The sequence below is a fragment of the Myotis daubentonii genome, chromosome 17 (genome assembly GCF_963259705.1).
Source record: "Myotis daubentonii chromosome 17, mMyoDau2.1, whole genome shotgun sequence".
Lineage (NCBI taxonomy): Eukaryota > Metazoa > Chordata > Mammalia > Chiroptera > Vespertilionidae > Myotis > Myotis daubentonii.
The window spans coordinates 36,544,887-36,572,638 of NC_081856.1; the positions used below are offsets into that span (position 1 = coordinate 36,544,887).

The window sequence follows — 27,752 nt, forward strand, 5'->3', positions numbered from 1 at the left end:
GCTAAACTAAATCTTTTCATACTCCCATATTACTTCCTTGGAATTTATTCCTAGGAGAGATAATTCTGTGTCAATCTATCTTTAAGTCTTTTGTATAGTTTCTGTTAATGGTACTCCCACAAGGAACATATGAGAGTCTCCTTGGAAGATTATGTGCTTCATTTGAGGAAAGTTAATACATCAGCTTTGGTAAGGAAAGTGTGTTACAAGTAAGACACTGTGTGAATTGCATAATGATTCATTCATGTAAAGATAAATAATCTTTTTTCTAGGTGGAAAATTATAGGGGCCTTTGGTTTTCTTAGTGGTCTCTTCATGGCTCCTGTATTTAAAGGTTTTATAAATAGAGCTTCAAATATCTACTGACTTGTGGCAAACCAGTCAAGATAATTATTCTGCTAACCGTGAAAGCATGTCTTCTCTCAGCATCCAGAGTCCGAAGCTTTGATTAGCTGCCCAAGCTGCAGAGTTCTGAGGTTTGGCTGATTTTCTTGTTTAAAAAAATGTGCTAACTTGAATGTCAGGAAGTAGCAGAGGCAGGTTTAGAAAGGCAAACTGTTAACACCACTTCAAGGAAAGTCTGGCTTTGCATTCATCATTTAATATCATTATGGCGTCAAAGCACCAGTGTTCCCAGTGAGTTCAATAACTGGTTATTGCCTGAAAAAATTCCTAGCTCTGATGGTGATAGAAATAGGACATTGAGCAAGGCTGTGATACTCTTTTTCCTAAAAAGTCATTATATGCTCCCACATTAAAGTCATTAAATGATGACTTGAATTGCTGTTAATACAGAAGTTATTTTCTTCCACAGCTATAAGTACATGAAAGAGGTGCTATCAAACAATATGGATTGGTGAGACATTGTCTAGTGATAGAATAAGACCAGGGAGAATATGTGTCATAGAAGAAATATAACTGGACTTGAGTTACTCATTTAACAAGTATTGACTGAGTATTTACTATATGCCAGAACTTGAACTAGGTGCTTAAATGCAATGGTGAGCAACATGGATATAACATTATCCTCACAGGGCTTGAAGTTAGGGAGAAAATGGACATTAAAAAGTGAAGATGTTTTTAGCTCCAATATGTAAAGTAGTTGGAAGTCTTCACTCTCATCATTACAACAAAAAACGTTGAACAAAATAAACATCAATGGCTTTTCCTGGATTCATGAGAGAAATGAGACCATGGGGACAGGTGCAATGCAGAAACAGGTGAATTTGGAGATTCCAAGCTGAGATCTGTTTACCTGAAACTGAAGTTAAACCAGTCTGAACATTTAAATGCTGATTCTGACAAATCTTAATGCACGAAAATCTTAACGAAATCACTTAGGAGGTCAACAGACCCAGGATGGAATATAAACTTTAACTGTATTATAATTGGATGAAGCAACCTGACTGAAGTGATTGGTGGGAACATGCTGACCTAAGAAGCATTGGAAATGAATGGAATCTGTAAAAATGGAGGCAAAAGGAACTGTACGTAGCACTGTACTCGAGTGGATAAAGTTATTTCCCACAGGGGCATGAGCTAATAAATCTGATCCCAGGATACACGTCTATTGGAATTGAATAATTAGGTGAGTGCATAGCAGATGGTGGGTTTCTCACTGCTAGAGGAGAGGTTATAGATACTCAGGGATAAGAGACTAGAATGATCCATGTGTTAATGGATCAGAGTGAGAGATATCAATATGAATTCATGTTTAGTTTAACACAGCTACAGATGACTGTATATGTATATATACAGATGTGCTAGTGTACACACTTTTCTTATTCTGTCAGTTGATAGGGCCTAGTAGTGATGGTATCCCCCAGCAATAAGCATACTTGGCACTCAGACCTTGGTTTCCAATATGATTTTCCAATAAAAGGAACTAGGATTCCTTGGATAAATGGCTGATTCCAGGACTGAGGCAGGAAATACACATGATAATCCTGGTACATCATGTAGTGCCAGAAATAAGAAAGTGCCAAAAGAAAAACCCAAAACAAAAGCAACCCTTGTCTACCTGCCCTGTCCACACACACAATGAAAAATCATTGGTTTTTAAAATATATATATATTTTTATTGATTTCAGAGAGGAAGGGAGAGGGAACGATAGAAACACTAAAGATGAGAGAGGATCATTGATGGGCTGCCTCTTGCACGCCCCCTACTGGGGTCAAGCCCTCAACCCGGGCATGCGTCCTGACCACTGGGAATGGAACCGTGACCTCCTGGTTCATAGGTCGGTGCTCAACCCCTGAGCCACCCCGGCAGGGCCAGACACTTCATTTTCCCTCCTCTTCCTTGCAAGGAGCATGTTTTTGGATGCGAAGGGAATAACAACAGGACCTTCAGAACTGCTTGTAAATCTTTTTACGTACAGCAGTTAAACGGCTCATAGTCAGCAACGGAGGGGTGCAAAAGTAAAACTTTATTCCTCATCTCTGCTTGGTGGTAAAAAAACATCTTTTTTGCCAGTTGAGGTAGCTCCATCATTTCCACTTAGAGCGCAGGCTCTGTGGTCCCCATCCTCCCCTTATCGCCTTGGGTGGCATCTGGGATTAGAGGCTATGTTTACCATGAGAATTCCATCTTCTGATATTGCTCTCCTGTCCTGATGGGTGCCTGGCCCCAGCAGGTCCTGGGGGTCAGCTTCTGCTCCTGCTGCCTTAGCGGACAGTGTCATTTCCACCACAACCTTCCCTTTTCTGGGAGGCATGCTCTGTATTAATGCCTTATGTCAGCCCTGAGCTTTCTTTTGGGCAACTGTTAATTTCTTTGCCTCTGTTAGATGCTTTGCCACGTGGCTTAAGATCTGGAGGAAACTTGGGGGATATATCAGGCCCACTTTCTCTACCTGTCCTGCGCCTATGGCTCCTCCACTCTCTGGTGTTGCCTTCATGCAGGGCTTCTCTCAGAGGTTTGCAGTCTCTTTGGACTAAACCCTGGGGAGAAAGCTCTATTCCCCTTGCCTACTCTTCTTCTAAACTCATCTGCCACCTGGGATTAGAATGGGGTAGAGAAGTGTGTGGCAGAGACGTGGGTGTTCTCGCATCTATTGCTTTGCTTGTCTTTTTGAGTTCTTGCCAAATTTCCTCTTCCCCGATAGCCCATAAAACTCATCTGGGTGTTAAGAAATCTGTTCTTGCGCCATCACATGTTCTTCCTGCTCAGTGGTTTGAGTTTTCCAGGCTTTGCTTTTCATCAATAAAGCTGAGCTTTTAGAATTCCCCCAAGTCCACCAGAAACTTCCCAGAGAAAAACCAAGCCACACATGAACGATTTTCTCATTCAAATGCCCTGGCCACTGCTTTCAAGACTATTTTGCAACCCACTACCCCACCCTCCAAATTTGACATTTTTTGTTACTGGATTGCTTTATATTCACTTTTCTAAAGCAACAAACCTCAGATTTATGGTCTATGTTTTTGATTTGTTTTAAATAATTTGACATTGAAAAATAACATATAGAACAGTGCAAAAAATAAAAGCTTATTTTAACTTATCGAATTACTACAAAGTGAACACCAGTGATAATGCCACCACCCACATTAAGAAATGGAACATCCTAGCATGCTAGGAACTCTTCAGCCCCCTTCCAGTTATATTCCAACTTCAAAGATAATCACTGATCTATTTTTGTTGTTGTTAAGCCTCACCCAAGGGTACTTTCCCATTGATTTTTAGAGAGAGTGAAAGGGAGGGGTAGAGACACACAGAGAGAGAGAAACATCCATATGAGTGAGACACATTGATTGGTTACCTCTCTCCTGCACCGTGTACACCCAGAACTGGCCTGGGGACTAAGCTTGCAACTGAGATATATACTATTGGACAGACTCTAACCTGGGACCCTTCAGTCTTTGGGCCAACGCTCTATCCACTGAGCCAAACCAGCTCGGGTTGATCTAACTCTTAATACTATAGATTAATATGCCTGCTTTTGAATTTTATAGAAATGATTTTATGGAGGATACACTAGTTGTATCTGACTTGTTCAGCTCATTTATTACACTTGTAAGAATCACTCCTATTGTAAATAGCAGCAGTTTGCTCATTTTCATTGCTTTATATTCTGTTGTATAAATATTCCACGATATATCCATTCCATTGTTGATGGCTATTTAGGCTGTTTCCAGTTTTGGACTATTGCACACAATACTTCCAAAACCACACTTGTCAATTTGATTTGGCACACATGGTATGTGTTTCTGTTGGGCGAATTCTTTAAGGTGACAGTCTTCACCTTTTAATTGGAGTGCTTAGTCTAGAGATACATTAGTATTATTACTTTAAAAGCTTTTGCTCTTGTCTTCTTGCTTTTTCCTAATGCCTTCTCTCTACACGATAGAGTACTTTCTCTAAAAATGAAACCACAATGCTTTCACTTATATTTTTAAAACCACTTCAATTGTGTCCTATTCATCTGGGAACGAGTTACAAATTCCTTCCTTGCCCCGCAGGGCCTTCTGTGACTTGGCTTCTGCTTCAAACCTTGTCCACTTCCCCTAAATGTGCTTGTTCATGAACTGTTTCCTCTGTTTTACCTCTGGTTTTCTGTCACTCCCCGCTCATGTCCCTCCCCAACCCTCCCCATGATTTTATCTGGCTAACACCTACTTATTTCTCAAGTCCCACCTTGTCATTTCTGAGATAAAACTGAAGGTTGAATTATCAAATTCAGAGCATACAGGCAATTTCAACGCTCAACATGGAAAAGTCTGAGCCCATCAACAGTTATCCAACCAAGTCTGTTCTCCCCAGAGGAGGGCTATACTGGGACATGCGAGGTTCTAAATGATGCTTGAACAATATGCACGATGGGAGCCATTTGAGTTGTGGAACATCTCCCTCCTATACCCCATTAATCACACAGCTCACATGACATTTTCTAGTGAGCTATGAATTCCAAGTTTGGTTATAATAAGCAGACTAGATAGACTGTAGTTAGACCATGTCAGAGAAAGGAATCCCCCACACCCCAAAAATACCATTAGGTCTCATGTGGTATCTCTTCCTAGGCAACCCACCGAGGAAGCAGATAAACTTCTTTTCCTTCCAACTTCCTAATGTGAGCATTCTGAACAGGTGTCTCTATTAATGCTTTCATGATTTCTTGTGTTTTTCCTATCCAAGTGACTTCTGAAGTGTTATGCCTGTTAGTTACTTGTTGCCTGTAGCTTCCTCAATACTGTGAATGCCCTTAAAATGGGATTACATATATATTTTATTTACTATTGTATGTTTGATGCTTAATACCATCCCTGGGACATAGTAAGGACTCAAGAACATTTCATAAATTATTAAATTGTTTAAGTATATTTGCTCCTTAAATATAAGGTCATTTGTTTTACTCAATATGACATTATTGGTTGTTTGCTTGTTTGAATAAGTTTATATATAGTTAACTTTGATAAATGATTCCAACATAGCAGGAAATCAAGCTTCTTAGGGATTTTTTTGTACAAACCTTGTCATAATAATTAGATTTTTTATAGTCTTATCAAATATAAGACTCAATATGTCACTGGCCTTTTTAGAGATATATTATTTATTCCAAGTCATATTTCTGCTGACTTTCTCTGTTTCATTGTCCCCTCTCTCTCACATCATTTTCTCATTCTTCTCCATATCTTTCCTATTTTTCATCTACATCTATTTGTGATTTACATTTTATTGTCTTCTTTAAAATCCATTCCCTTGCCCTGGCCTGCCTTGCTCAGTGGTTAGAGCATTGGTCTGCGCACTGAAAGGTTGCGGGTTCCATTCAGGTCAAGGGCACATACCTGGGTTTCAGGCTCGCTCCCCGGCCCTGGTCGGGGTGCCTGCTGGAGGCAACCAGTCAATGTTTCTCTCTCTCTCTCTCTCCCTCCCTCCCTCCCTTTCTCCTTCCCACTCTGAAAAGCAATGGAAAAAAAATCCTCAGGTGAGGATTAACCAAAAAAAAAAATTAAAATCCCATTCTCTCTCTCTAGTTTTTGTCATCGCTTAGAGATAGTTTTAAAAATTAAATTCCGCTGGCATTTGAAATTCAGATAGAAATAGCAAGCTTCTTGTTTAATTGGTAATTTCGTTCTAAATTTGCTCTGCAAAGGCTGACCTGCAGTTTACCTGTGAGGGTGACTGATTATAAGACTGATAAGAGGGAAAAGATTTGGGCTCTGGCTGTTTCTCAATTAAGCCAAAAATCTTAGTAAAAAGGGATATATTGATTAATTTATCTGGATTCAAACAATACCTCACATGAATGCAATTCATAACATTAACTTGATGTGACAGCTGTTTTCTTAAACTGAAGCCATTCATGGAGAGAATGTGGTTCTGACTGCTATTACACGAGTCCTTTTGATCTGACCTGGGTAGGCTTTCTGGTGCATAGAACGGTTCAGTGGAGCAGGTCTTTTTACTCTAGCATGTTTATTAGCATCACGGGCCCTTCAGGGTGAGTTGGGGGAGAAAGCTCTATTTTAAACTGCTTTGTGGAAGGGCATTTGTCTCAAAGAAAAGAAATACTGCCTTTTTGTCAGTAGCAAATCCTTTTTCTACAGTCACTTGGGAAAGCAGCCTTAAAGATGCTACACCAAGGATGTCAAACTCGCGGCCCACGGGCTGCATGCCTCCTTTATTTGGCCCATGTTAGCCTTTGAGTTTGACATGCTTGTGCTACACTGTGATATGTGTGTGTGTGTGTGTGTGTGTGTGTGTGTATGTGTGAAATAGAAGACTAAGCACTATTCTTGACTCTGCTGGTCATTCTTGTCCTGTCTTTGGTATCCAAGCGCTGGAGTGGGGTTGATCAAGTACAGAAAGAGCTGCTCTGTCCTTCCTTGACAATAGCCACAGTGAAGACCCTTCCATTGCCCACCTAGTCAGCAGTTTGAGGACCAATCAGTTGTATTGCAGTGTAAATTAAGAATGCAACAGGACTAAAATTCTTCTGGTAATAATTTCCTTTCTTTATTGTTTGCTACACACTGTACTAGGAACCTGTAAATAAAAAGATGGATATGACTTGGCTTCTACCATCAAGACACATAGTTTAGGGAGAAAACCAGGCATTTAAACCAACATATTATAATATATAATAAGTACAAAAAGGATATGTTTTGTAATTATAGAAAGAGCATACAGGAAGAAGTTATTAATTCTCTATACAGGAAGGCTTTGGTCTGAGGTTATTTATAAACTGGTTCTTAAGAATAAATAGGAGTTGTACAAATAAACAAAGGGAAGATACGGGGTGGGAGGAAGGAGTTAAACCTGGGATTTTGGTCACAATTAAAACCATAGAATGAAGACTTCTACTTCTGGTAGTATTGATCACGGACGTGGAGAAACACAGACATGGAAGATGGTGCTGCCCTGGAGAGAAAAGATCTTATCCCTAATCCAGGGTTTTATTCATCAACTAGCAGCCTGGTGCACGGATTAATGCACACTGAGCGGAAATTAATTAGAAGGTGGCTGGAGGGGTGGGACTGACCGAGACGGGCCGGACACGCCCTGGAGCCAACCTCCCATGGTCCCTCCCCTGCCGGCTGCACCTGGGGCAGCACCAGGGCTCGAAGGGTGTCTGCAGAGTGAGCAGGGTCCCTCCAGCAGGTGGAGTCCCTCAGCCTGGCCTGCAGGGATCGGGCCGAAACTGGCAGTCCGACATCCCCCAAGGGATTGCTCGGCAGCTCCTGCATTGAGTGTCTGCCCCCTGGTGGTCAGTGTGCATCATACCTACTGGCTGGTCAGCTGGTCGGCTGGTTGCTTAGCCTTTTATATATATATCGAATATATATAGATAACCACTGGGAGGAAAGACTAAGTGTGGGGATGTGACTCTATCTTAGACTATACTCCCAGATTGAAAAATGCTGAGAAGAGCAGAAGACTAATTCTAGAGATTATCTTTATATGCAAATCTCTGCAAAAAAGCAGGACTGAATCTGTGTGTGGATAATCAACATAAAATGATAAAGCTCTGTGACTGATTATGTGTGTATATCTAAGTTTCTGTCTTATGTGATAGTCAATAGTTTTTGCAATTATATTGACAAGTATAAAAACTAGGAAAACGTAAGAGATACAACTAGTGAAGGATAGCACCTGGAAAGGTGAGCTAAAACTAACCTAATAATTCTAGTCCCCAGTCACTGTCAGGAGCTTGGTTAGTAATGAATTTGTACGTCCCAATGCCACAGCCTTTAGCTAGAAATGAAAGTCCTTCCTAACACTGAGATAAATGGTAGTCCCCAGGATAACTCTCTGAAGCTGTCCAAGCAAACCCTTTGAAGAAATTTCCATAAAATGCTAATGATGACTGCAAAAATGAGTTATTTAGAACACACAGAAAACATAAATAAAAATAAGAAAAATGTTGTCAAAATTTATAGAAAATAGCTGTAGAAGTAAGGCATTAAAAGAGAGACATGGAGCCCTGGCCGGTTTTTGCAAAGTGGCTAGAGTATTGGCCTACAGACCAAAGGGTCTTGGGTTCGATTCCTGACAAGGGTACATAGCTCTGTTGTAGGTTCAACCCCTGGCCCTGGTCACAACCAATTGATGTGTGTGTTTATCTCTCTCCCCTCTCTTTCACTCTGTCTGAAAATCAATGGGAAAAATATCCTCAAGTGAGGATGAGAGAGAGAGAGAGAGAGAGAGAGAGAGAGAGAGAGAGAGAGAGAGAGAGAGAATCTTTGAAGGATTTTCATATTGCAGTTGAATATATGAGTTTCACAATTAATTTTTGAAAGAAAGGTATTCATTCATTTGTGTTTGCATTTGTTCACTTAATAAACATTAAAAGCCAAGTATGTGCCAGATAACTGTGTCAAAAATGACTAGAACTCACTGTCTGTCTGCACTTTTGGAATTCACGGTCTAAGGTAAGGCCTTCATGCAACAGATGATTGATTGCAGGACCCTGAGATAATGGCTCTAATATAATACAGCGGTGACAGGTACCAGCCTGGGATGGAGAGTGGGGAGGAAAGCATATTACCTTTTTATTTGAGAGAGCTGTATGAACCGAGCTCCCTCTCAGCAAATATGGTTAAGTGTGTACTACAAAATGATGAAATAGAGCCTCCCTCAAAAGCCTCCCTGGAGACTAAATTAAGTGTATTGATCCCTGGGATGAGCATCTGTTTTTTCTTATAATTTTCCTTTTATTTTTAGAGTGGGTGCCCCAAGTCGGTGAACAAATCTATTTAAGATTCCTGAGTCAAGGCTAAGAACTATCTTCTCCCCTAGTCACAGCATGTCCTTACACACTCTGTATGTCTCATCTACCCCAGAGAGAATTTTAAGGGGGGAAGCTAGAGAAGATAAAGGTTTGGGGGCTTCTGAACCCCTTCCTGAGCTTTATAAGTGAAACTTTATACGAGTCACATTCACATCTATGTATATTCCAGCCAGTGTAAATGCAATACAACATCCAAATCCTATATAATAAAAGGCTAATATGCAAATTGACCGAACAGTGGAACAACCAGTAGGGGGAGCACCTCTCAGCCAGAAGCCCTGAGCCAGGCTCACAGGTGGTGAGCACAACAGTGGTGGCGAGAGCCTCTCCTGCGTCTGCAGCAGTCAGACATCCCCCCAAGGGCTCCTGGACTGTGAGAGGGCACAGGCCAGGCTGAAGGACCCCCCCCCCCAACCATGCACAAATTTTGTGCGCTGGGCCTCTAATAAAAATATAAAAATTAAAACAATAAACAAAGACATATCCAGGTGTATCAAGGGAAGGAATTAACTGTCTTGAGTTTTGGACATGAATCTGTTTCCATTCATAGTACCTCCCTTTTTGTTTAGGACTGAGTTGACACCGAGAATTATAAAGAAATAACTACTTTCTCAAGGAGCTTCAGGAAGGGTGGGATCCAGAATTGCATAGCCAGGGGCTCAGTCCAGGCAGGGCTACTAGCTTCTCCCTCGGAAATCCAGGCACAATTTCTAATTCAGCAAAGCTTTATTTGTGCATCTGAAAAATGGGGATGTAATTGAAATTTTTCCTTCATAATGTTATTGTGAGAATTACATGTTACTTGCAAACAGCTTGATTGTGATGCCAGTGATGATGAAGAGCCACTCAAGCTATAGGAATGGGCCTGGCCAGGGGTGCTACTCGGATCAATAGCTGTTTGCAGTATATTAGCATCTTCTGGGACAGGGCCTGCTGCCAGGTATGTGACTTGTGCTTTGCTCAAAGAAAGGCTTTGCACTTGGTTAATGCTCTGCTGTTGCCATCCTGACCTTTTTAATTTTTAAACAAGAAGAGTCTTATATTTTCATTTAGAAATGGGCCCTGCAAATTATGTAGCTGGTCCTGCCTGGGGAGCAGTTAAAATTCCCAGTGCCTGCGCTCCTCTCCACAGAATTTAAATCAGAATCTCCGAGGCTGGGATCAGAGATTCTTCTTATTTTTCAAAGTCCTCTATGTAGCAAAGTTGAGAGAACCAGGGCCTGGTGTCTGGTTGATTCCTGGCAGTCCAGAGGACTTTTTTGTTGTTGTTGGTATCAGGGGTCTATACAACCTTGGAGGAGAAAACTTGTTTTTAGATATAAATTTCCATTGTAAGGTACTTAAGTCATAAGGGAATTAACATATATTCTCCAAGTTTGAATCATGTCTAGTATTAGGCTGCACACTTTGGAATGCCCACCAGTATGACTCCTTGTTGGAGTCTGAATGTTACTGGACAGGGACAGGTGGGAGCGGGTCTGCTTCAGGCTGGCCTATTGTACGTGGGCTCTTGGCTTTGTGCAGGAAAGATTTCCCAGATGGGTTTGAGAGTACATTTATTAAAGTGGGGACAGTGAAACAAAGGAGGGAATCAGGGTAGAAGCAGCAGCAGGAGAGAGCCTAGGTCGTATCGACTTTGGCTCCCTAGGAACATTATAGGAAAGAAGCGAGCCAGGGAGGGGCTGCTGTTGGCTCACTGGGATGTGAGGGTCACAGTGACAGAGTCACTGCTTTGGATCACTGGGAAGGCAGAGAAAGGGGGGCCTTGGAGACAGGCTTAGGGGGTGAGCCCGGGTTGAGGTGCCTTTGCCCACTGCTCCCCTGGTTGCACGTTCATGCCCAGGAAGGGGTATGGGTGTGATCGGGAGGGAGCCAGTGCTCAGTCTTTATCCTGAGGGCTTTTTATCTTTTTTTTTCTTTTTTTTTTTTTTCTGCAGGAGAGAACCTTAGGGCAGTGATGGCGAACCTTTTGAGCTCGGCGGTCAGCATTTTGAAAAACCCTAACTTTGGTGCAGTGTCACATATAGAAATTTTTTGATATTTGCAACCATAGTAAAACAAAGACTTATATTTTTGACACTTATTTTATATATTTAAATGCCATTCAGCAAAGAAAAATCAACCCAAAAAATGAGTTCGCGTGTCACCTCTGACACGCGTGTCATAGGTTCGCCATCACTGCCTTAGGGGCAGGTTTCAGTAGAATATTCATCAGCTTTCCAGGTGTATTTTTAATATGCTGATGCATCAAAATGAGCATATAGGGGAGTTTTGGGTTATTATTTGGTCTTAAATTTGGCTTAAATGAGGTTTTTGTTCATTGTTTCCCAACTTTATCCCTCCTTGGGTTTAGCTGGCATGAATGGCATTAATGGGGTCTTTGTTCTCTATTTTCCCAGGTCAGGGTGATTTAGGCTGTGTATTCTCTGGTTAGGGAGGAGAGGCATAAACCCTTTGCTCTCAAGTGTCCTTGGTTGGGGAAGATAAGATCTTGCAATTCACAACATGGCTGCAAGCTTCCCAAACTGTTTGGCCTTGTTTAAGTTTCTTGTCTTGCTTCGCTTGTCCAGGAATTTTCCTAGCTTCTTACTATCCTGCCCCAAGACCATAGGAAATACTCTTTAATCTGGAAAAGGGGGCTTAAAATAAGACCGGCTTCATATGTTGTGAGAATTAAATGAGCTAATTCATATTAACTGCCTGGTAGAAAGCCTGGCACGTAATGTGTTTAATAAATGTGAGCTATTCTTCATGTTATGATTCCTACAGGTTGCTTTGGTTTGATTTGGAATGGGATTCTTTGGTGACCTAAAAGATTCCTATCATGAGAACACAAGATACTTGTTTCGAAGTCCATTTTTAGCTTTTCTTTAGAGTATAGATGTATAGGAAGCATAGAGTCAGAGGAGGAGGTATAATGGCTGATACCAGCCACATCAGAGCACAGAAGCAAGCAGTGAATAATTTACTCATCCTGCCAAGCTGTCAAATTATTGAAGAGTTTTCCAAAACAGCATCTGACCGGTTTTTCAGACCCTCTTCTTTTAAAGAAGACTTGGCTAATTGGAGAAGAAAAAATGTCCTTAGTCCTTATGCTCTGTTTATACCGTCTGTCACGCCAGCAACATCTCTCCATCATCAATGGATGTACTTAGATTTGTTCTTTAATCTTTATTGATCATTTTTTGTTTATTCTGATGTCTTTCATTTTTTTTCTAGGAATATGACAGAATGGATGCTACAATTTACTTTGTTCAGAGCTTCAAATACCGCTATGTTGCAGCCAGATAGGTTTTAAGCCACAGAGGAGGATGTGGACAAAAGGAAATATCCATATTTTAGGGCGTAAACATGCCACAGACAGACAAGCTTAATTTTGCAGTTTGAAATTTTAATTTTCTATTCTCCTCCATTTGAGAGATGGCATGGCATTTTGCTAGTACCACTGAGGGGCGGGGGAGTTGTAAATGACTTTTTGGTGGAGAATTACGAAGAACTGTGTAAATATTAATTTAATTAGAATTCAGTTTGAAGGCTAAAAGCCAGAAATTATATATCTGCCTGGTACCTGGCTGACATGTTTACTTGGCACGCACGGCCTCACCTGGCAGCACTTCGGGATCACTTGGTGAACCTCAACAAATCACACTGACCAGCCAACCTGGAATCCCTGGGGTCTGAGTCTGGCGCATCATTTTTCCCCTTTAAAACAGGCTTTATTTTATTGAGAGCAGTTTCAGGTTCGCAGAAAAATTGAGCAGAAGTCCAGAGAGTTCCCATGTACCCCTTGCTCCAATACACGCACTGTCTCCCCCATAGTCAGCATCCTGCACCAGAGTGGTCCATCTGTCACAACTGATGAACCGACATTGACACATCGTTACCACTAAAAGTCTGTAGTTTACACAGCAGTACACTCTTGGTGGTGTACATTCCATGATTTGGACAAATGTACAACAAATGTTTTTCATTTTCACTGCCCTAAAGGTCTTCCACATTCAGCCCATCTCCCTATTAGCACTTGGCAATCACTGATCTTTCTACTGTCTCCATAGGTCTGCCTTTTGCAAATGTCATGCAGTGGAACTCACACGTATGTATGCGTTTCAGATTGGCCTCTTTCATTTAGTGATATGTATTTAAGATTCTTTCATATCTTTTCCTGGCTTGGTAGCTCTTTTATTTTTAGTGCTGAATAATATTTCATTGTCTGGAATTACAACAGTTTATTGGTCCATTCACCTATTGAAGGACCATTTTGATTGTTTCCAAGTTTTGGAAATTATAAATAAAGGTGTCATAAAAAATCTATGTGTGGGGTTTTTATTGGATGTAAGTTTTCTTTTTAATATATATTTTTATTGATTTCAGAGAGGAAGGGAGAAGGAGAGATAGAAACGTCAATGATGAGATAGAAACATCTTATTGGGGACTGAGCCCGCAACCGGGGCATGTGCCCTTGGCCAAAATCGAACCCAGGACTCTTCAGTCCACAGGTTGACGGCGCTCTATCCACTGAGCCAAACTGGCTAGGGCTGGATGTAAGTTTTTAACTAATTTGGGTAAATACCAAGGAACACAATTGCTAGATCATATGGAAGTATGTTTAGTTTTCAAAGAAACTGCCTGACTGTGTTGCAAAGTCCCATTTTGCATTCCCACCAGCAACGAGTGAGAGTTTCTGTTTCTCAACAAGCTCACCAGCACCTGGTGTTGCCAGTGTTCTTGATTTTGGCCATTCTAATAGGTGTGTAGCAGTATCTCATTGCTGTTTTAATTTGCATTTTCTTGATGACATATGACATGGAACATCTTTTCATGTGTTTATTTGCCATGTGTGTATCTGTTCTGGTGAGGTATCTGTTCAGGTCTTCTGCTTATTTTTTAACCAGGTTGTTCATTTTGTTGTTGTTGAGTTTTAAGAGTTTTTTTTTATTTTAGACTAGGGGCCCGGTGCACGAAATTCGTGCACTGGGTGTGTGTGTGTGTGGGGGGGGGGTCCTTCAGCCCAGCCTGCCCCCTCTTACATACTGGGAGCCCTCAGGCATTGACCCCCATCACCCTCCAATCGCAGGATTTTCCCCTTGCCCAGGCCTGAGGCCTCTGGCAGAGGTGTCAGGCCTGGGCAGGGGACCCCCAGCTCCCCGCGGTTGCAGGCTCCGCCCCTGCCCAGGCCTAATGCCTCTGGCCTAGGCGTCCGGCCCGGGCAGCGGGGACCTGCAGCTGCAGCGGCCCCACGATTGTGGGCTTCGCTTTAGGCCCAGGCAAGGGACCCCTAGCTCCCGGGACTGCCAGCTTCGACCGTGCCCAGCTCCCATCGCTGGCTCCACCCCTACTTCCTGCTATCACTGGCCAGGGCGGAAAAGGCACCTGATTCTCCGATCATGGCTGGGGGGCAGGGCAAAGGCGGCCCCAGAGCCGCCTTTGCCCTGCCCCCCAGCTCTTAGCTCCCCCCTGGGTTTCTGATCACTGTCAGTGGCAGGGGGCTTCTTCCTGCTTTCCCTTTCGCCTCCCTGCATTGTGCCTACATATGCAAATTAACTGCCAATCTTAGTTGGCAGTTAATTTGCATATAGCCCTGATTAGCCAATGAAAAGGGTAGCTCGTACACCAATTACCATTTTTCTCTTTTATTAGTGTTGATAACAACCCTTTATCAGATATGTCTTTTGCAAATGTTTTCTCTCAGTCTGTAGCTTGTCTTCTCATTCTTTTGATGGGGCAACAAATTAAAAGAATAAATTTCCCCAGGTGATTCTAACATGTAGCAGGGTTGAGAAGATGGGCCCCTGCTAGAAATAAGATGGATTCTTGTAGAGCTCACACGTGTGGCATGCTTTAAGGTTCTGAGAAAGTGCTAAAGCAGTTTAAAAAGAGACTCTGTTTGATTCCGGTTGAACTGTACTAGTATCTGTAAGCAAACAATAATGTCGATGTTTGGTTAAAAAAGTACATACAAACATACATTTGACCATGTAGGTACAAGTAAACCCTTAGTCAGTAGAACTTTCTCATTCTACCAGGTAAAAGCAACTTCAAGGCTTCTAGCTCTGTGACCCTGAGCCAATGCAATGCAAAAACAGTGTGGCTTCTTTTCCTCAGTGATGTCACGAGTAGGCTTTCTTCACTTAGCTCTAAGTTTGAGTTCCCCTTGCACACCTCAGTTAGACCTGAGCTCCCCTGAAAAGCAGCCACCTTAGCCTTTCTTCATTCCCCAGCCAAACATGGAGAGTCTTTCTTCATTATTGTCTGTGCAAGGCAACCCACTGCTGCCTGCAGATTCCCAAGGGATGTGATATTGCCACCACAGACATGAATGTCTATTTCTGAAAGAGACTTCTGCCTTGAATCCTGACCTTTAGAGAACTGCCAGCACAAATTAGAAGGAATTGCCAAGGGCTCCTTTACAATAATGCCTAACAGTTCACATCAGTCTGGACTCTGCCTACTTCTCCTGGGCATGCCACCTGGTTCCTGTTAGATTCTGAAACAAAACAGCCTTCTAACCTACGAAGACAGCTCTTCCAGGCCAACTCAATGTCAGGTGTGACTCCATAAAGGGAGAGTAGGAAGGGGAAAGGACAGAGGAAGAAAGCATTTAATTATTCAATAATGATGTAGGGTGAGCTTCCCAATAAAAAATCATCTGGAGCCGAAACCGGTTTGGCTCAGTGGATAGAGCGTCGGCCTGCGGACTGAAAGGTCCCAGGTTCAATTCCGGTCAAGGGCATGTACCTGGGTTGCGAGCACATCCCCAGTAGGAGATGTGCAGGAGGCAGCTGATCGATGTTTCTCTCTCATCGATGTTTCTAACTCTCTATCTCTCTCCCTTCCTCTCTGTAAAAAATCAATAATATATATATATATAATGGATTTCTTTAAAAAAAATCATCTGGATTAACCCTGTGATCCTTAGTTATATAAGTCAGATCACATCACCTCTCTTCTCAGAAATTGCCAGTGGTCTCCCTGGTCCACAGGGCTCTATGGGGTCTGCACCTATTTTGCTCTGCCTCACAGTCTCTTGCTGCTCACTGATCTTCTATTGTATTGGCCTCCTAGCTGTTTCTGGCACACACTGAGCGCCTCAATTTTAATGACTACTTCCTGGTCTGCAAGTCTCTTTCCCCAGATTTCAGCATGGCCCTCTCTCTCTTCCTGATGGGAGAGAAAAGCTGACCCTCCCTATTTAGAACACCTTCCCTATTCACCTCTCCCACCCTCTCTCCCCTCACCCTGCTTTATATTTTTTCATAGCACTTATATACTCCTAGCACACCATAGAGTCCTTGGTTTATTGTCTGCCTTCTCCTACTAGAATGCAACCTGCAGTAACAGAGGCTTTGTCTTGGCCATGGCTGCATTTCCAGTGCCTGGATCATTGATTATCAAACCTACACTGGTATCAAATAAAATTGCAGAAGGTGTAGAGCTCTCTTTCAAATGATACCTCTTGGCAGAGGTCTCTCTCTAGAATGCTAAGAACAGCTGTTTGACATTCCACTTGAATATCTCAGTGTGTCAATAGATTATAAGCCAGAGTAGGGCAGGGACTCTATTGTTTTGTTCACCAATTTCTCCTTAGCACCCATATCTATAGCCAATGTTCAATAAATATCTTCTCCCGCTTCGCAATCATAAACCTGGGAGTCAATCTTGACTTTTCCCTATTCTTCATCTTGTACATCGAATCATATATCAATTCTTGTGGATTGTATTTCATGTATATCTATGAAATATATACATCTCTCTCTTATCCTATGGCCATTACGCCAGTCTAGGCTTTGCATATCCATAGTATTCTTAGTTAACAATTTCTGATACAAAATATCAAAGAACCAGGGAACCTATACAGAGATGCCCCTAATGTAGACAGTCTTTATATTTTTAATATTGGGAACTTAATGGGATGGGGTTTACTTATTTTTTTAAATATATTTTATTGATTTTTTACAGAGAGGAAGTGAGAGGGATAGAGAGTTAGAAACATCGATGAGAGAGAAACATCAATCAGCTGCCTCCTGCACATTTCCTACTGGGGATTTGCCTGCAACCAAGGTACATGCCCTTGACCGGAATTGAACCTGGGACCTTTCAGTCCCCAGGCCGATGCTCTATCCACTGAGCCAAACCGGTTCGGGCAGGGTTTACTTATTTTAATGTATGCCACAGGTTGAGATTATTTTGGAATAGGGGGTTCAGGTGGATATTTTATGAACACTGCCTCAGAAGATAAATGTTTAGAAATGACCCACGGATATACTGCGCATGAATAATGACAGAATGCAGCAAACCATTCTGACCTTTTAGCATATTGACAAAATTGGGAAAAGTTGGGAAAAACACACCCCTAAAACTCTCCTCATTAAAATGTGTGTTGAATTTTCTGATGCTCAGCAAGAGAGAGCAAAGAAGCTGACTTCCCAAAATGCTTTCCCTAACTTTCAAATAATGAGTCGTTTAGAAGGAACATCTGTTGCATATAGAAATGGACTAGTGGGAGCAAAAACATTCACTGGAAAACAAATTTGAATCTATATCACAGGCAGTTTCACAAATAGTTTCTAAGACTAAAATAAAAAGAGATTAGATTCAGTTCTCACGGTTACCAAACCACAGGTCTGTTTGCATCATACCGAATGTGTTGTTTTTGTTCTATTATGAGCTCTTATCTTTAAAATTCTCCGGAGAGAAACAATTAGAATGAAATTCTGAATGTCATTCTCATCTGATTACATGTCACCCAAAATTCTGTTCTCTAAAGTCAGCATGCACCTGTATCTGTTTTTCTGAACTGTAGTTATGTTGACAATTACAAGACCATCTTTTTAAAATAGATTCTCAGTGGCATTATTATGTGATAGAAAGGTAGTAAGCTTTGCAGTCAGGCCTAATTTGGATCCTGTCTGCCACTGATAAGCTGTGAGAATAAGGAGTTATGTCTCTTCAATTGAATGGGGTTGCTTCATGCATAACATGGGAAATATATATACCTCGTAGATTTGCTGTAAAGAATATATGAGTATTGGATGCAATTATTACAGAGTAGTTCTAAAGGTTTTTCCTTCCATCCTCACAAACTCCAGGTCAACTCTAACACAGCCTCCTCAAAAATACCATGGGAGGCAGGACAGGGACAGAAAGTGTTATTGATGAAAATGCATTTTCCGGTGGTCCTCAGACCCCGTGGGTAGCCACTGTCAAATTTTGTTTTCTGATGAATGGTGTTTCAGAGGGGATCTAGTGTACTTGATAATCAGCTTAGAGGGAAAAAGTTTATTGACCTTGTGCTTGACATTTTATTGTTCCTGAAAATACCAAATAATTAAGGGTTAATATGCCAGTTATTTACTGACTGACTTATATGATTCAGGTATTTTTATACAATAGTTCATTTACACCTCAAGACAGCCAGATTTAGTTTGTATTTTTAGCATCCTTAATTTAACAGAGAGGAGCCCTGGGATGAGGAGTTGTGCTGATTGGAAGTAAGTGGCAGATTCAGTGTTCTGATTCTAAGCACTTTTCATGTCACTACTCCACCTTCCAAAATCCTATCTTTTTTGAGATGTGTTAGTGTTTGGATGCTACAGGGTAATTTAACACACCATAATCAGTATATTTATATTATGATTTAAGTAATTTGCTTTCCTTTGCTCCCTTCTATTTTCATTTCTAACACCCACATATTGTCTTTTATTACTTTAAAAATTTGATTCCAACTTCATGTCTAAATAACCCAAGCTCATACTTCTAATTTGTATTCCCCCTTCTGTCCCTGTCCCCTATCTCCTTTCTTCTCTTCTCCTTTCCTTCCTTTGGTCATTGCAGATAATTAACTATTATATATGCATGTACAACTATGTATGTATAGAAATGTATCGAAGAACTCCAGATGTCCAGTCAAAAAATAATGCAAAGACAAACATAGCCTCCTCAGTTTACCAGCTACTAGCACTGGGCCCTGTATCATTGATCTTGTAAAATATGTACATGCATCTCTGAACTACAGCAGCCTGGACGCTCACTTCTTCCATGTCTTCTCCATGGCTGGGGCATGTCTGGTCCAGGCCAAGAGTCTAAAGCCTGTCTAATGTTAGATGCCTACCCTCTACCAGTAAATGAAATAATACCTAATAAGTCCACTGGCAGCTCTTTATTCCTTTTCCTTCTGCATAAGCAGATTTTATCTAATTTTCTCTTATTTGGGAACATTTCACTAGCCATTGAGCTAAAGTCTTTGGGGACTATTTATGACATATAACATGAAGAGCTAGAAAATATTAAATCACTAGAGAAAGGGACAAAGGTGGAGAGAATTAAGAATGGAAAAGAATGAAGGGTCAACATATATACAAAGTTAACTGTAATGAAATAAAATGAATTCCAGTGAAAATGGATTCCCATGGATATATGTGTTCTGGGTCTGGACTAAGTTTTTTAGGAAAAAAGGAAAATAATAGCCCTTTTAAATGATAAACAGTTAAAGGAATATTTGTATAAAACTTTAAGAAACGAAGATATTAGTTAAGAGGAATTTTCTCTTGCTCTTTTCCTTGAGAATGTCTGCCTAAAGTGCTTTTACTTGGCTTACTGATCCCTAGGCTCTGTGTTTGGTTAGAAATCTCTCATGCACATAAATATCACCGGTGGGATAATTTCTTGAGGTTATGCAAGGTGAACAACCACATCTGAGCTTCTTTATACTGCTGCTGATGTCCTAAAAGTATGTGTAATCTGAAGGCATGCTACAAAAGTACATCCCTACAAGAGTACACTAAAAAATATACTAAAGGTTAGTGAAGTATGATGTTCTAGTTGGTAGTATCAACGTATCCTAAAAATGATGGAGGTCATCTACGTTACTGGAGTAAAATACTCAAGCACCATGACATATATACAATAGTGACATGTCCTGTATTTCTTTATTTCTTTTTAAAAAATCTTTATTGTTGAAAGTATTACATATGTCCCCATTTTCTCCCATTGACCCCCTCCAGCCAGCCCCCCAACCCTGTCCTAGGCTTTCACCATTCTATTGTCTGTGTCCATGGGTTATGCATATATTCATACAAGTTCTTTGGTTGATTACCTCCCACCCACTCACCCACCTTCCCCCGCCTTCCCTCTGAGATTCTGAACTCTGTTCCATGTTTCCGTTTATTTTGTTCATTAGATTCAACATATGAGTGAGATCATGTGATACTTGTCTTTCTCTGACTGGCTTATTTTGCTAAGCATAATATTGTCCAGGCCCCTCCATGCTGTCTCAAAGGATAAGAGATCCTTCTTTTTTACTGCTGCATAGTATTCCATGATGTAACTGCACCACAGCTTTTTATCCACTCATCTACTGTTGGGCACTTGGGCTGCTTCCAGTGTCCTGTATTTCAAAAAACAGCCCTTGTTCTCATATCTTCTGCTACCATATCAAATATAATGTACATGCTATGGCACATGTCTCAAATTTTGGAATAGGAAATAATATTAAAGCACACATGGATAAAACAACAAATAAAACAAACCGGGGGGGGGGGTGTAGGGATCAGAAAGGCTGGAAATAATAAGATGACAAAAATATACCAGGAAAATATGAAAGTAAAAGAGAGTGTGGCAGTATTAATAGAGAAAACATACATTTCTATGAATCACTATAGTGTATCTTTTATGGGATGAAAGTATTAAGTGAGACAGAGATATTGCATATTTCAGAGGACAAAAAAGATTTTTATATCAAACAAGTAGATATGGCCTATATATATCTAAATGCATAGCTATGAAATGTGTAAGGCAAAAATATTAGAAATATAAGAATAAATACATGTTTTCCAGAAATTAATTGATAAAAAATAAAAAAGGAGAGAGCAGATTTAAATAATATAATTATCAACTCATATAGAGACTTCTGAACTGAGAATATACAGCCATTTCTACATACATGGGTAGAGAAAGTCTCACTAAAAAAAGATACTACATATTATTAGTCCACTAAATATAAAAATTGTTTTTACAATGGATGTAACAAGGACTATTTTATTTGATCATAATGCAATCAAACTAAAAATTGAAAATGTGTAGCAAAAAATCTAACCATTTAGAAATTTTTTCTTTCTAAATAAATTTTGGGTTGAAAAGAAAATCAAGAGAAATTAAAATTTATATTATATGCAAGCACAAATGAGAACATGATTTGAACATAACCTCGATATCAAAACCAGGTAAAAACAGGGCTCGCACTGCTTATGTGATCTGACACCTGTAACACAGCAATAACCACCTAATAAAGACCCCCCTCAAAAAACCAGGTAAGTACAACACATAGGCCTATTATATATACACCCAAAGCCTGCTAGACCCACTCCAATGACACAATTCTGTGTTTATTTGAAGATGCTATATTGCAAAGGCAAAATATAATACCAAAAATGTTAGTTGTCTAGATTCCGATTCAGCATATAAAATTGGTATCATTTGCTATACATCCAGAACAATCACTTTAAGAAGTCAGTGGGAAAAATCCCATTTATAGTAACAACCAAAATAAAATTCTTAGTACTCAAATAAGTACTCAAATCCTATCTGAAGAAAACTGTGCTACTTTAGTGAAAGGTAAAAAGGGAGATTTGTATAAATGGAAAAGCATACCATATTTCAGCATGGAAAGATTCAGAATTGTAAAAGTTCACAAACAAATTCAAAATTTGATTAATTTTAAATTAAACTCACAATAAAAGTTTTCAAGGAATTTGATGTCTGGATTTTAAAATTTTCTGTAGGAGAATATGAATAGGAAATATAGTAAGAGGAAAATACCATCCTCAAATTTCAAAATAAGCCATAAAACTAAGGTAATTAAAATAAAGTGGCATTGGGGCCAGAAATACATAAACAGATTAAATAAGATGAAGAATACAGAATCTATCTTGTATATATGTATATGTTCACCCTGTATATATACATCCATCTATATATATGGCTATATATGGGACATATATATGGAATATATATGGAATATATATATATGGAATATATATATATAGATATATATAGTATATATTAAATACAGAACCTATCTGTGTATATGTAAAGTTTTAAATATTATGGTATCAACCCTAAGAAATTGTCCCCCAAACAACCGTGGGCAAGTTGTCTGATTTCTGAAGGCTATTGTCAGAGGACCTCACTCACCTAAGAGTGAGAATGTACGACCAAGAATATGAACAAGGCATATGATACATGGGTACTTCCAATCACTGAGGAAATCTCAAGTTATTTAATCAATGTGTTACAATTGACTTTCTGCTGAAAAAAGTATTAACTCTCATTTCTCTCACCATATTCTACATAGGTGAAAAACGCAGAAATAAAAATTGTACTAGAGAAAAACAGGGAAATATTCTTACTGCCTTAACATGGGTGAGATTTTCCTAAGCAAGGCAGAAAACAGACATTATAAAGGGAAAGATTGGGAAGTTTTGCAATTAAAGAATTTGAAGCTTTTGTACAATAAAAGATAGCATAAAGCACAAATGACCAAAAGGGAGGAAAGACAAATGACCCAATAAGAGGAAATATTTGCTACAAATACAACAAAGAATAAATATTCAAAATATCCAAAGAATTCCTATAAAGCAGTAAGAAAACTCAATCAATGAGAAATAAATGGACAATAATAATGAAAAATCAACTTATAGAGAAAAAGGGACAGAGAGAGGGAGAGGGAGAGAGAGAATACTCAGTTTTATTAGTAATAGGACATTGCAAGTTAATGTGATTTTTTTTTGGCCATCAGTTTAGGAAAACCTTAAAAGTTGGGGTGTAAGTATAGAGAAACAATTACTTTCACATATTGCTGATTGGAGTTTGAATGTGTACAATCTTTTTGGAGGTCAGTTGAGCAGTATATGTTGGCAATTATAATGCCCTTTGAGTAATTGTGTTTTTAGTCATATATCCTATATGATTGCTGGGAAATATGTATAAAAACACCTTCATGATTATGTTCATTGAAGCATTGTTTGTGATGGTAAAATGCTGGAACAACCCAGATGTCACTGATAGGTGAATGCAATTAGATCATGGTACAGCCAGACGGTGGAATAGTATGCAGTTGATTTGTGTTCACCAACTTGAATAATCTATGGATCTTCTCTAAAGGGATTCAAAAAACCCCACTAATTCCCAAGACATATCTTTAAGTACAGACTTTAAAGATATAAAATTACCTTAAATGGAAAAAATCAGGTTACAGAGTTACATGTTTAATATAATATTTTTAAGAAAACAAGCAAACGCAAGCCATATATTTGTTCTCTTTCTCCCTTTGAGTGCATAGAAAAGACTAAAAATACATATCAAATTGTTATTAGTAGTTTAGATTGAGAGAAAGTAACATTAAGCAGTACTTTTTTAAATTCTATATGACTCTGCCATGTTTTATTTATGTTTCAATAAGATTGTTTTCTGTAGTTATTCAATTTTTAAAAATAAAATAATTTCAGGAAAAAAACTCTATTACTTTAGGATTTATTTTTAATCTTAAAAAAATTTACCCTGGAGAGGATTTATGAAATTTATGAAGCAGATCAAGCCATACTTAATCCAAATATATGAATATAAAATGAATTTTTCATTAGTGACCTCTGAAACCAAGTAGTTTATATGCATGAGAAAGTAAAAGATTCTTCATTAGCTTTTTGACATGTTATTTGTCACTCTAGCTTGCTATAAAATATTGTTTTCTGCCTATTCTACGTAATGCTGCGGACAAAAATGTTCAGCATTCATTTTTTCACATATGAAAATAGCCCCATGAGAAAATTTAATACTATGAGCCAAGGCGCCTCAAAATTTCCTACAGTTTGGGGCTCAGGAACAAAACAGAGGGGAAGACGAGAAAGGTTCAAGTCCATGCAAGTCATCTTTTGTTCCAACATAAAATATACAAATTCCTAACTTGGAGGGCAGGAGCTAACATTCCCCATTTTATAGCTGAAACAAATTTAGAGGACTTCAGTGAATGAAAAATCTGAATAGCTTATCCTGCCTGACAAGTGGTATATTAATTCATATTTTCTTATTGGTGATAAGACTTACCCAAGCAGCAGGAATCAGGGGAAGGAGTGAAATGTGTTGAAGAGGGATGCTTGTACTGATCTGAAAAAAAAATTAAGGTCAGATTAGGTGAGTAACAATTCACATAGTAAGAATTAGGTTATATTGAGAATTTGAGCTGTCAACATATTATGAGGGGAGAGGGCCCAAAGATCCGCCTGCCCAAAGAGGTATCTTCTTCCATCCTTTTGGAAGGGCCTCTGGAAGTTGCTTGTATTGTCATTTTCTCCAAAGAGCTCTAGCAAGTAAATTAATGGCTCATTGGATGGCATGATATTTTAATCTCCTTTATAAAATAACAATGTATTTTGATATGAGTGTCAGTATCTGGTGCTCTACCTGCTGTAGCCTGGTCAAGGATTTCCTTGTGAAGCGGGTAAAGTCGGTTCAAGTAAATTAACATTCATAATCTACAGTTGGGTAATGACTAAGTGGCAGAATAAAGATTCAAACCTGTGCCTTTAGAATCTCAATCCTGTTCTTTATTGACCCTTACACCATTTATTTATGCCTTTTCTGAAATCATATGAACAACTTTTTTTGCCCATTAATATTCGTTGACATTCTCATACTTGTTCATAGTTCGTAATTTTGCCATAAAATTCCCTTTTCCTGAAAATGTATCTTTCAACTCTTTTTTTCTATCTCAAGATTTTACCTATTTTAAGGACCTTTCTTACTTGGACCTGTGCAGTTCAAACCCACATTGTTCTAGGGCCAACTGCACTTGCACACTGATGACAGAAATATTTAAAAATTGTTAAAAACTTGCTTTCCAAAGTAGCTCAAAATGTAGAGAGACTCCTGCAATTTTCTAAGTGTGTGAGCTACTCCCAGGTGATTCTTGGTCCCTAGCTCCTCTCTTTTCTAAACCTATTTCCTCAGAAAAATTATCTCCCCAAATAATTACATAGGCCAGGATTGCTGGCTAGCTACCTGACATTCATTGCCCCTCCATTCTTCCCACCAAAACCCTGATTTTGCTCAGGTATATCCCTGAACCACATTTTCTAAACAAATAAGAAGAAACATACACAACTGCTGGTACCAAGGATGGAACATAATCAGCCTAAAGAAATCAGCTCCTGGCATTCTCTTGGCAACTGTTACTGAGGCAGAAGTGGCTTCTGACTTTAGCTGGCTCAGTCAGACTTATCTTCCATTCTTGGGCAGTAATTTTTCTCTCTCTCCCCATCTGGATGTGAACAAGAGACTATGCTGCTGCTACAGGTGCTGCTGGCAGCCACCTTGTGACCAAAATGAAAAGGATCCTTAGGATAAAGAAAACACTCTATAGCCAGCAGAGGAGAAAAATAGAAAAATCTGGGTTCCTGATATCCTGTCTTGAACCATTAAGTCAAATCACCCTGTGGTTGACTGCTGTATTTCTTATTATGCGAAATAATAAAAAGTTTCTTATTTCCTGATGAGTCATGGCTTCTGTTACTGCAGTCAAAACCATACCAACTAATATATTAGGGGAACAGCTAATTATGAAGACGGAGAACATAAAATTCTGTGTTGTACTTTAAACAAAACTTAAAGTTAACCTGACTCATTTAGCGCTTTGCGTAATTGTTATCGCACCACATAACTAGGTATAAATTATAGGCAATGAACACAAATGACTAATTTTCCAGGGAGATGGTGAGAGAAATGAAAAGCATACCTTGTTCAGAATTGTGGAGAGAAATCTTGTATTCTGCTTCCGAGAAAGGAGCTACTCATAAATTTGTGGTTGATACTCAGCTCCCAACTGGAAAAAGCCAGGAGGCACTGTCCTGGGCACGTTTCACTCAGCTGGAACCCAGCAGTCATCAGGCAGTAGACATGGAATCCGCAGTACCTGTTCTGTTGGCGCAGGTGCTGGAGCCAGCGAGTTCTGAACTGCAATAGCCGAATGAGTACCTGTCTTTCTCACTCTGCTTCATCCAAGTTCCACACCTGGATTCCCAGAATTCCTCAAACTAGTTCTTAGCTTGTCCTTCTTTCCCAATCACGCTCCAAGGGGCTGGTTCCAGAGAAATTTCCGAAATCAGCTACAGGCCATGTCAGAATTAGTCCTTCCACACAACTCGTAGGCTCTGTTTGTGAAGGCTAAATTAAAGGCCTCGCTAGCTACACTTTTCATCAAGGGAAATTTATTTCAGGTGCCCTGCTGCTGCTCCTTGCCAGTGCAGCCTGATGGGAACAATCCCAGAAAGCCCCATCGGATCTCCCTAAGTTCTCATCTCAGGTGAGGGGCATCAGGGCTGTGATTCCTTGTCTCCCAGAAGCCCTCTGGGTCCTTATGTGACTCTTCTGAGATCATGACCTGATCAGGTTACAGAAAGTTTTGTTTCACACAAACCTCAGAATTTTGACTTTCCCGCACTGAGACAAACAAGGAGATTGCTCAGGTGATCTTCACTGGATAAAAAATGTTAAAAATGCACATAAAAATGACACCCAAATTATACACATGTATATATGTGCATGTACAATCAGATCATTACACAAATGCTATATCATTTTCATGGTCCCATGGAATTCCATCTATAAGATTGTTATAATTTACTTAAGCTTCCAATATTGATTTTTCAGATTGTTTCTATTTTTTATCTCATAAATATTTCCACAAATAAATAAATATTGCAATAAATACCAGATACAAAAGTTAAAATGTTCCTGTAACTTTTTAAAAATTTAATTCAGCCTTAACCGGTTTGGCTCTGTGGATAGAGTGTCGGCCTGCGGACTGAAGGGCTCCAGGTTCGATTCCGGTCAAGGGCATGTACCTTGGTTGCAGGCACATCCCCTGTAGGGAGTGTGCAGGAGGCAGCTGGTCGATGTTTCTCTCTCATCGATGTTTCTAAGTCTCTATCCCTCTCCCTTCCTCTCTGTAAAAATCAATAAAAATATATTAAAAAAATTTTAATTCAATTTATTGGTTTAGCACTGGTTAATACCATTAGGTAAGTTCAGAGTGTACAATTCTGTAATCCATCATCGGTATATTGTCTTGTGTGCCCTCCGCTCAGAATTTAGTCTTTCTGTCACCATATATTTGACCCCTTTTAAAGGCCTTTCAAACGGACAGACCGACCTCATGGAAATCCAGGATCATTGTGAAATCGTTTGGGGACTGCCTCCCCCACCAGCTTCCTCAGTCTTGAGTGTCTCCTCACTGTTTTCCCCAAGGTGACCCTTGAGCAAGGCCTTGCTCCGTTTCTGCCAATGAGGCCCCGGAGTGCTTCTGAGAATCTAACCTGATGCCACTCGGCTTTCCTCCTCAGCCTCTCTTAGCATCGATGGTTTGTACCAGCCCTGCTCTCGGGCAAAGCATAAAGGGGTGAACACACGATGGTTTTAGTGTTCAGAGTAGGATGGGAGTTACGGGAAGGATGAAGAGTTGTCCTGGGGCCAGGT

The 27,752-nt window shown here is 39.9% G+C and overlaps 1 long non-coding RNA gene across 1 annotated transcript in view; it reads right to left on the minus strand.

Annotated features, from left to right (window-relative positions):
• LOC132219606 (uncharacterized) overlaps positions 1-26,274 on the minus strand; it is a 57,884-nt gene extending 31,610 nt beyond the window's left edge. Inside the window, exons 1-2 of the long non-coding RNA XR_009449527.1 lie at positions 26,014-26,274; positions 24,327-24,386 (exon numbers count right to left, since the gene is read on the minus strand). This is a non-coding gene — a long non-coding RNA (uncharacterized LOC132219606). The remainder of the gene's footprint in view (positions 1-24,326; positions 24,387-26,013) is intronic.
• Positions 26,275-27,752: the final 1,478 nt, after the last annotated feature.